We start from the raw sequence: 10893 nt of genomic DNA on the forward strand, positions 1-10893 counted from the left end.
GAAATTTGCTTTCTACGATGTACATACTAAGACAGTCGTTAATAATCGTCTTAGAATGTGCGTGGTTGACATTTTCGTAATTCTTGGCAAAATAACAACGTCGGGTTTCAGTGAAAATCGCCTTCGCTGCATTTAGTTGTAATTAGGTTTAATTTGCGCATACACCATCCTGTAGCTGTTGAACTCATGCTCTGTACTGATCAGCTTTGTACCTCGTAGTTCCCAGCGTAAAAATACCTCACCTTTGTATACCTCGCGTTCGTAGTTCCCGGCCTTATCTACTCTGCATTCATCTCCCACCTCTCCCCCCCCCACACGCCGCCACCTCCTCTTCTCCAACGCCTCCTCCTCCACCTCCTGGCTCCGCTGTCTCCCCTACATCAACCTCTGGTACTCCCCCGCCACCACCTGCGCCCTCGCATTCCTCGACAAAACACCACCCAACACCACCTCGATGATTCCTCGCCACTGTTGGTGATCTCTGACGACACCTCCTCCTTCCCCTACACGTTCTGCGGCAGGCTGCGGTCCATGATCCGTGTGGTGTGTGCCATGGATCGCAACGAGACGGACGTGCGGTGGTTCGTGTTGGACGACGATGACATTGTGTTCTTCATCGATAAGAGAGTTTCTTTTTTTATATAACCTAATTTTTGTTTATGAGATAACTTTCTTTTTTCTTTTTCATTTTTTCCTAAATAGATTTATCTAGATGGTGGGAATTGGGTGAGATTGCCTGTTCTGTCAATGTAGTTATTTTTTAAATTTAATTTGTCTAAATTTTGACAACTTTTGGGACTGAACTCTTTGTATCAGGTGTGTTGTGATGGTTGTAATATGTGGGTGCATGCCGAGTGTGATAAAATATGCATCAAACTTTTCAAGGTGTTGTATCATAGTTAAATTTGTCTCTTTAATTAAGTGGCTTAAGAAAAATGGTATGAGTGGAATTCAGGTTGTGGTTGCGGGTGCTAAGTTGAATTTGAGAAGAGGGAATGGTTCTTCTCATAATGTTGTCAATGGCTATAGCAGTGATGGAGATCTCTGTAGAATTAACAACAGTGGGTGTTTTTCGTCAACGACAAAGGTGGATAGAGACCCTTCTTGTGTTTCATTCACCACTTTCAACATTCTGCCTCCGATTTACAAACGGATTGATCCATAGGTGTTGTGTTCTTTTCCCTTGGGTTTTTTATGTTCATGGAATTCATAGTGGTCTCAAAATGTGTGATTTGGAGGGTTTCAATTTGAAATCTGAATTTGTTGTGTTGTTGTTGTGAACAAAACCAAGTCCTACGAGAAAATGACTTCAGATCATTCTGGTTGGACAGGAATAACAAGATTCTTGATTGCTTGCTTTTTGAATCATCTTCCATTATGTGCCTTCAGGTAGCAATTTCTCTCCTTTCTCTTTGGTGGGCATTGTCTCTTGTGAAAAACAAAAACATTTTTCTTTGGTTGTGAATGGTGTTTTTCCTTACCAGCTTTCACTCACTCTATGCTACGATGTTTGTTTCATGTTTAGGAGTTTTGGGTTGGAAATAAAGAACTTGTTAACATGTATGAGGAGAAACTTGGGGATGTTGGCTACCATCTCTTCAAGCTTCCTCGAACCAACAATCGCGGAGATGGTAAGTGTGTGAAAATGCCATTCATCCTCAATCCTCATCCTCGTTTAAATATTTGTTTTCCCAATTGTTGCACTTATTTGTTTTCTTGTGGTTAGTGCTAATGTTCCATGTGGTTCTGGAGGATTATTTTTTTTATATAAGATCTATCCTTCTTTAAGTAATTTTTCTACTCTTTGGCTCATAAACTCATTTATTATGCAGTCTGCTGACTGCCATACGTAAAGAATGTCTAAGAGTTATGGATTATAAAGAGTTGCTTTTTAACGATTGTGGTGATCGTGTTGCTTAGTTGTTACATGTTCAGTTAGTTACCCCCTTTGTACAAAACCCAAAAGGCAGTGTTCCCTAAGAGTTTCTGATTGTGAACACCCACTTGTTATTTCCTCATGATTCAAGTATATGCATAGTGAGATTCAATGTGGTATGTGAATCCCCAACAATTTAATCTTGCAGAGTCATGTGCAAGTGTGGCTCTTGTGGTACAAGAAAGAAGGCACTTAGGGGATGGGAAAAACATACAGGTTGCAGAATTAAGGTAATTAGAATAAGTATATTTTTAATTTGAATTAATTAAAGTCATTATTAGTATATGTTTTAGTTAAGGTAATTAAGATTATTTTAAATATAGTAATTAAGGTAATTAGAATAAGTATATTTTCTAATTTGAAATAATTAAAGTCATTATTAGTATATGTTTTAATTAAGCTAATTAAGATTATTTTAAGTATAGTAATTAGAATAAGTATATTTTCTAATTTGAAATAATTAAAGTCATTATTAGTATCTATTTTAATTAAGGTAATTAAGATTATTTTAAATATAGTAATTAAGGTAATTAGAATAAGTATGTTTTCGAATTTGAAATAATTATAGTCATTATTAGTATATGTTTTAATTAAGGTAATTAAGATTATTTTAAATATAGTAATTAAGGTAATTTGAATAATTATATATTCTGATTTGAAATAATTAAATTAATTATTATCCACACATATATGTCTTAATTAAGATAATTAAGATTAATTTAAAATAGAAAAATTAATTATATAAAAGAATGTTGTCTGACATTATAATATATATATATATATATATATATATATATATATATATATATATATATATATATATATATATAATATTTTTGTGCATTTAAATTACCAAAAAATATATTTAACACGTTACCTGAAGAGATATACTTAATATAGAAATTTTATTTATTTAATCTTAATCTATAAGCTCACCCTCATATATATTAAAGTGCATGCCCATTCTATCAGTCTACGACAAATTTACAGCAGAGGGTCATATTTAGAAATTATTTACGGATTAGGGTCTCTTTCGAAAGTAATTGCTGGGGGGGTCTGTTTTGTATTGGATGCCGCCAGCTGCACCAGCGATACCGATGATGCCGCCACTAGCTCTAGAGAGAATGTTGCTGAGGTGGCTAGGTGCCGCCAGCACTAATGGCGGTACAAGGTGTGCCGCTACTAGCTCCAGCGAGACACCTGCTAACAGGGCAACCCGCCAATACCAATGGCGGGACATTTGCAACGTGGATCAGTCCTGCCATTGGTTCTTGCGAGACCAACGTGGACATGCATGCAAAGTGGTTCTACCTTCACGCCTTCACACACCATAGCTAGGGCACTGTTTGCAGGTTAGGATGACATGCAGCAGGCTAGGGCATTGGTGATTTGCAGGCTAGGGTATGGGCATGATGAGGGTTCACATGGATAGTTTTATATTCACATGTATACAGTTTTAATGGCCTGTAATTTTTTATTGTAGAGATGATCACATGCATCGTGTAAATTGCCTTTAAATAGGAGCATTTGTAAGAACAAAAGTTCACACTGAAGAGAAAAGCAAAGTAGTCTGAAGAGAGAAACAAAGTAGTCCCAAGAGAGAAAGAAAGGCAGGAAAATTTTCGTGAAGTTTGTTGATTCCATCCTAAAAGTTATTTATTTATTTAAAGTAAGGATATTTTGTATTTATTTAAAGGAATGATTTTTTATTGAGTCAATTTTGTAAAGCCTTCTTTCATTTTGTTTGAAGTGTAGTAATTTTGTGAATTATATTTTTTATTTAAAAATTATTAGCAGTAAGCCTCCTTTTTTATGGTTTTTGTGTTTGAAATTTTTTTAAGTGTGACCATTCCATTTATAACCCTTATATTTTGTGTCTGAAATTTTTTTTGAAGTTGAGGAATTTTTCATAGAGCAAGCAAATAGATTTTTTTATTTTTATCATTGACAAAATATTTAATTGAAGTAATAATTGTTTTTTTTAGAAAAAAATTTGAACGTGAAGTTTAAGCGTATTAATTATTGTAATTAGGCCTTACAAATATTTACCTAATTCCCTTCTAGTTTAAGCGTATTAATTTTGTGAATTAGATTTGTTATTTAAAAATTATTAGCAGTAATTATTTGTAAGCCTTTTTTTTTTATGGTTTTTGTGTCTGAAATTGTTTTAAGTGTAACCCTTCCATTTATAACCCTTCCATTTTGTGTTTGAAATTTTTTTGAAGTTGAGAAATTTTTCATAAATTATTTAATTAGAGTAATTTTTTTTAGAATAAAGTATGAATGTGTAGTTTAAGTTTAATAGAGCAAACAAATAAATATTTTTATTTGTATATTGACAAAATATTTAATTGAAGTAATAATTTTTTTTGTTAGACTAAAATTTGAAGGTAAAGTTTAAGTGTATTAATTTTTTGAATTAGAATTTTTATTTTAAAATTATTATGAGTAATTATTTGTAATCCTCTTTGTTCATGGTTTTTGTGGCTTAGAAATTTGATGTGTAACCGTTTCGGTTATAAACTTTTGTTGATGGTATTTGTGAGTTAAAAATATTTAGAGGTGACTCTTCAAGTTTTTGAAGTTAAGGAATTTTTTTTTGAATTATTTAATTGGAGTAATAATTTTTTTGTTAGAATGACGTATCAATGTGTAGTTTAAGTTTAATAGAGGAAGCAAATAGTTTTGTTTATTTTTATCATTCTCAAAATATTTAATTGAAGTAATAATTGTTTTATTTAGAAACAAATTTTAACGTGAAGTTTAAGGTTATTAATTTTTGTAATTACGCTTTTTACTTTGAAGTTATTTTAATAATGTTTAATTATTTACAAGCCTTTGTTCATGGGTGGACATACCTTACAAATAATTACCTGATTCCCCTCTAGTTTTTTGAAGTTAGAATGAAATTTTAATCCGTAGTTTAAGTTTAAGTTAGTAGATGAAGCAAGCAAATACACTTATTTATTTTAAAACTACTGTTGTTATGATTAATTATTTTTAATTTTGTTCATGTAGGTATATCATGAATTCAATTATTACAGTATTGTATTTCAATGGAAGAGTATATGAAGACAATGATGATGTAATATTTGAAGGCAGTAAAGAGGCAATTCAGATTAAACGCGAAATTAGTTTCAATGCTTTGAAAAAAAATTGGAGATAAGGTAAAGTTAGAAAATAATGAAATTATTTCTACTATAAGTTGCAGATTTTTAGTTTCAGGAAAATATGTTGCGTTGCAACTTTGTGATGACGAAGATGTTGAAACTATGATCGGAAGTTTTCAACAACAACAACAAATGTCAGTTCTAGAATTATACGTAGAAAAGGATGTTGCTGGTGGTTCTATATTTCATGCTGCAAATTCTGTTACGTCATGTGGACATAATGTATCTCATCATGAGTCGGAACTGCCAAGAAATATAAGCAATTTACATGATGATGAAGATGATGATGATGATGATTATCTTGCGTCTAACTCATACGTTGAAGAGTCTTTCGATGAAGGTGATAGTGTTGATGGAATATCTGATACAGACGATGACGTCACCGACATCGTTGAACCAGTTTCAATTGTTCACCCAACTGAAGGTAAATTTTATGAAATACAAAATTAGTTGAATACATCTATCTTTTTATGAGAATTGTATTTAATGGTAACTAAATACGAGTAGTTTGTTGACGTGATTTTTTTTTTAAATTATTAGGTGTACCAGGAATTCAAAATCCATTTTGGAATAATGCTTTACATTATAATAATATCAATTGGAGTCATCCGGACGAGGAGGACATTTGTGGTTTGGACATGCCAACGACTTTTAATGTTGGACAAGAATTATATGTTGGCATGGATTTTGACAGTAAAGATGTGGTAAAAAATGCACTGAAACAATATGTGATGAAGGTGCATCAAAGTTTTAAGGTTGTTGAAACGAAATCACACAAATATATCGCTTGTTGCCCCAACAATAGCGCAGAGTCTCCTTGCCCTTTTTATATGAGGGCAATTTTATCTAAAAAACTAATGCATGGAAAGTGACAAAATGGGGTGGACCGCACACATGTCTAAATATGACTATGACACAAGACCATGAGAAGCTTGATTCAGATTTAATTGCGACTTGTGTAGTAGGTACGTTTTTTATGTTCATATTATCCTACTTTTGTGTTATTTGTTATTTTAATTTGTTATTTTAATTTATTATTTGAATTACAGGAATGATCAAAGAAGATCCATCAATAAAAATTTCTTTGATTCAAGAAAGGATAAATAGTGAATTTTCCTATAAGGTTTCATACAGAAAAGCATGGATGGCAAAACAAAAGGCGATTGCAATTGAATATGGCGATTGGGAAGAGTCATATGCGAAACTTTCGTCATGGCTAACACACATGCAAAATCATTCTCCTGGCTCTTACTTTCAAATACTACATGACGATTTTATTATTGGTAATAGGGTGAGTCGCAAACATCATCAGTTTCACAGAGTATTTTGGACATTTGGTCAATGCAAAGAGGCTTTTAAGTATTGTAAACCAATCATACAAGTTGACGGCACACATTTATACGAGAAATACCATGGGACCCTGTTAATGGCCACATCACAAGATGGAAATGGTGGTGTTCTTCCTCTAGCATTCGCGGTGGTCGAAGGTGAGGTGTTAACAGGATGGTCATGGTTTTTGACCCACTTGCGTGAACACGTCACAGATAAAAATGGAATTTGTCTAATATATGATCGTCACGCGAGTGTAAAGTCTTTTGTCACTAATGAAGCACTTGGTTGGCAACCCCCCACGATTATCATGTGTACTGCATCCGACACATAGCGAGCAATTTCAATCGCAAATTCAACAACGCGAAACAAAAATAGATGTTCAAGAAATTGGGTAAGGTTTATTTTATACATGAATTTAATTTTCTCTTTCATATCTACCTACAACTTTTGATGGTAACAAACTTGATGCAGCGTACACTCCTTGCAAGCATGTGTTTGATTAAAACTTAGAAAAATTTCGTCAATTGAGTCCAGCCATAGTAACATGGATTGATCGCATTTCAAAGGAAAAATGGAGCATGGCTTACGATACATCTGGACGAAGATATGGTCACATGACAACCAACCTCGCAGAATGTGTGAATAAGGTGTTGAAGGATTGTCGCAGCATACCCATAACAGAGTTGGTCAAGTCAACATATAGCAGGTGCCGAAAGTACTTTGTTGATCGTGGTCACCAAGCCCAAAGATAATTAAGTGAAGGACAAGTATATTGTTCTAAGCTTGTTAAAGAACTTAGAAAAAATCAAGAACAAGCTTGTTCGCACATCGTTCGCGTGTATGATATCCACTCCACAAGGTTTGAAGTAGAGGAGACCTTCAACCCTATAACGCAACGTGGCGGACAAAAGTGGGCAGTTAACTTGAATTGCCATTATTGTCAATGCGGAAGGTATTCTGCGCTTCACTATCCATGTTCACACATTATTGCAGCTTGTGGTTACGTGAGCATGAACTACTACCAATATATAGATGTTGTTTACACGAATGAGCACATCTTAAAAGCATACTCCGCACAGTGGTGGCCTCTTGGGAATGAAGCGGCAATTCCTCCTTCTGATGAGGCATGGACACTAATCCCTGACCCAACTACAATTCGTGCGAAAGGTCGGCCAAAATCAACTAGGATAAGGAATGAGATGGATTGGCTCGAACCATCTGACCACCGAAAAAAATGTAGTAGATGTGGAGCAAAAGGGCACAATAGGCGCCGATGTCCAATGCAATCTGACCGGGGGAGTAATTCATTTAATTGATTTATGTATGTTAGATGAGTGACTTGTATTGCTTTAGGTTTTGTTCAATGTATTTACTTTGTGGTGTTAAATGAAATCGTCAGTTACTTATTTTTGAATGTGTACTTTTGTCAGCAAATTTATACATTACTTATTTTGGAAATTCATACTAAAGGAGAACTATGTAAAATGTTGTACTTAACGCTCTAAGCCCTAACCAATAACCCATAAGCCCTAATCTGTAACCCTTGAGCAAACAGGAAGGTGGAAAAACTCTAGACTCATATGCATCTAATGAAATAAAATTACATTTAGAAGTTGAAATAAATGGTGTGGATCAATCCAGGTTGAGTGACATTGGTGTTCATCGTTAGTTAGAAACATTAGTTTATTTTCTTTTCTCTACCTTAGTTTTTTTTTTAAACTATCTACAATGACAAACTATGGACTTAGTCATTATGGACTATCTGAAACATGGACTAAACCCAACTGAATAAACATTACAGAATAAACCCTAAACACTGCAGAATAAGACAACAGAGTAACACCTAAGGCTTAGGCTTTAAGGATTAAGGTTTAGGGTCTAAGCCTTAGGGTTTAGGGTTTTGGGATTAAGGCTTAGGGGTTAGGGTCTTGGGTTTATGGTTAAGGGTTTAGGGTTTAAGATTTAGGGTTTAGTGTCTAAGTCTTAGGGTTTAGGGTTTAAGGTTTAGGGTTTAGTGTCTAAGCCTTAGGGTTTACGGTTTAGGGATTAGTGTTTAGAATTTAGGGTTAAGGGTTTAGGGTTTAGTGTCTAAGGGTTTATGGTTAGGGTTTAGGGTCAAGGGTTTAGGGTTTAGTGTCTAAGCCTTAGGGTTTAGGGTTTATGGTTAGGGTTTGGTGTCTAAGTCTCAGGGTTTATGGTTTAGGGTTTAGGGTGTAGGGTTTAGTGTCTAAGCCTTAGTGTTTAAGGTCTATGCCTTAGGGTTTGGGTTTAGGGTTTATGGTGTATGGTTTAGAATTTAGTGTTTAGGGTCTAAGCCTTAGGGTTTAGGGTTTAGGGTTGAAATAAAATTACTCCAGACTCATATGCATCTAATGAAATAAAATTACATTTAGAAGTTGAAATAAATCGAGTGGATTAAGTGAGGAATTCAAATGAGAAATTCATAAGTAAGCCTTAATAAACTGAATACCATACATTACGTGTGAAATTCAAATGAGAAATATACAACAACATATTTAAACGGAGACATGCAAATCATTCATTTTGGTGTCTGTGATGCCGTGAGGATGTGCCACATGGTCGATCCCATCTTCGTGCTTGGCGATCAGGATTTTTTTTGCCCCGATGCCTCCCTGCTTCTTTTTCGTCAGCCTCCGCAAAAAATTCGTGATGCAAATCAACACCTAATAAGTCACCCATAATAGGTATTGGTCCCGTTACATTCCATTGTGTTCCTAATGGGGCATTAGGTATTGGAATTGGGCCATGATATTGCTGTGAAGGGGTCATAGTGGGCCATGAAAAATGAGCTTGTGTTTCTGCAACACCACCGAACGAATGCTGGCTTGCAGAAGTATCAGTGTGATGACCCTGAAAAGGATACTGATACATTTGTGTCAGATAGTGAGCAAATGTTTATGGCATGTAATACATTCCATGGCCACGCTCCGCCATTTGTTGGGAATATTCTTCCGCTTCAACAGCCTCCCTTCGTCTGTCTATGCCCTGAGTTTCAACACTTGACTGAAGAATGTGAAACTGTTGTGCGGGAAATTGACGCTCTGATGCAGGTCCATGTGACACTGGCTCAATGATTCTCTCTTGCTCTTCGGATAAAATTGTAATTTTCTCCACATAAGGCACGAGATCATCACCTGTCCATGTATTCCTCCCTTGAGGAGACACCATGTATTGTAATGTCTCCACAACTTCAGCCTGCAATTATTAGGGTCAAAAAATTAATGGACATCATTAAAAAAATGTTCAAGTTAAATATTCAAAAAAACAAAAAAATACCAATGTAGCCGTGTTTGCATTTTATGGGTCAACAAACATCTTTGTCTTTCGCCTATACCAGATCATGTAGTCCGAATTAAAGCTCAATAGGCCTTCTTGTCAGGGATAAGCGTCGACCCTAAAAGCATGACGATTGTTCCACTGATCAATCATTGGGGTGAAGAATTGCCCCCAATTTTCGTCATGTTTCCCTTTTAATGTTGTGCCATGAATGTTTAAGGGTTGCGAAGGAGACTCTGGAATTGGTTGCTGCATCCCAAATTGTCTCAATACTCTGTCCGGTTGGTGCCACTCTATAACTTGGAAACAAATTAGTGGCACCACCGCGCACCATGCGACACTTCCGAGTACACAAATGGGAGGCAACAATGATATAACAGTTGTTGTGTAAGGCTCCCACACAAATTGCATATAACAACATAGTTGTCAACATTTTAGTAAAATAACACATATCATTTTTTATTTTACAAATACAATACCATGTTCTTACCTCATGACGTTTCATAATATCCAACTTACGACGAAAAAATCTCACATCATCATTGCCGATATGTTGGTGTCCACGTCGCAGCCACCTACAAAGATTAAAATTTAATATACCCTAAAGCCATTTATTCTTTTGAAATGAAAGACGCTTTTAAAAATGACTAACCTGTGCCCCAGTGGTTTATTTTCTACTTGGGAAGGAGTCCTCTTTGGAGCCAAGGTTGGACATCGTTCCCATGCCCACATTTGTAGTAAGATGCACATACATCTGATTGATTTAGTTTTATAATCGGTGGCACTGCACATCTCTCTGTATAGAAAAACAAGCACGGCAGGTCCCCATGCATATGTGCCACAGTCTTGAAAGTCACGTAAAATTTGAAGGTACCTTAGCGAAACTTTGTTACTGCTTTTGTCAACGAACAAGACACCTCCAATGAATCTCAGTATCCAAGCACGGGCAAACCTTCATACTTGTTCTTCGTCGTCGTCGTTATTTATTTGTGCAAAATTGTGAGCCAGTCAACTTAATTTAACCACACTACCTTTAATTTCACCTTCTTGTGGTCTGACTCTCAATAATTCCTCACATAAATCAGCTCAATTAAGATTTGTTGGACCGATTAATGGTAAACCATCCACACGTATACATAAAAATACAGAGACGTCTTG

At 35.3% G+C, this 10893-nt stretch overlaps 1 pseudogene; it reads left to right on the forward strand.

The window, feature by feature from the left end:
- The first annotated feature begins 940 nt into the window (after positions 1–940).
- On the forward strand, positions 941–9533 carry LOC100779444 (uncharacterized calcium-binding protein At1g02270-like; annotated as a pseudogene).
- The last annotated feature ends 1360 nt before the right edge of the window (positions 9534–10893 follow it).

The sequence above is a fragment of the Glycine max genome, chromosome 15 (assembly GCF_000004515.6).
Source record: "Glycine max cultivar Williams 82 chromosome 15, Glycine_max_v4.0, whole genome shotgun sequence".
Classification (NCBI taxonomy): domain Eukaryota; kingdom Viridiplantae; phylum Streptophyta; class Magnoliopsida; order Fabales; family Fabaceae; genus Glycine; species Glycine max.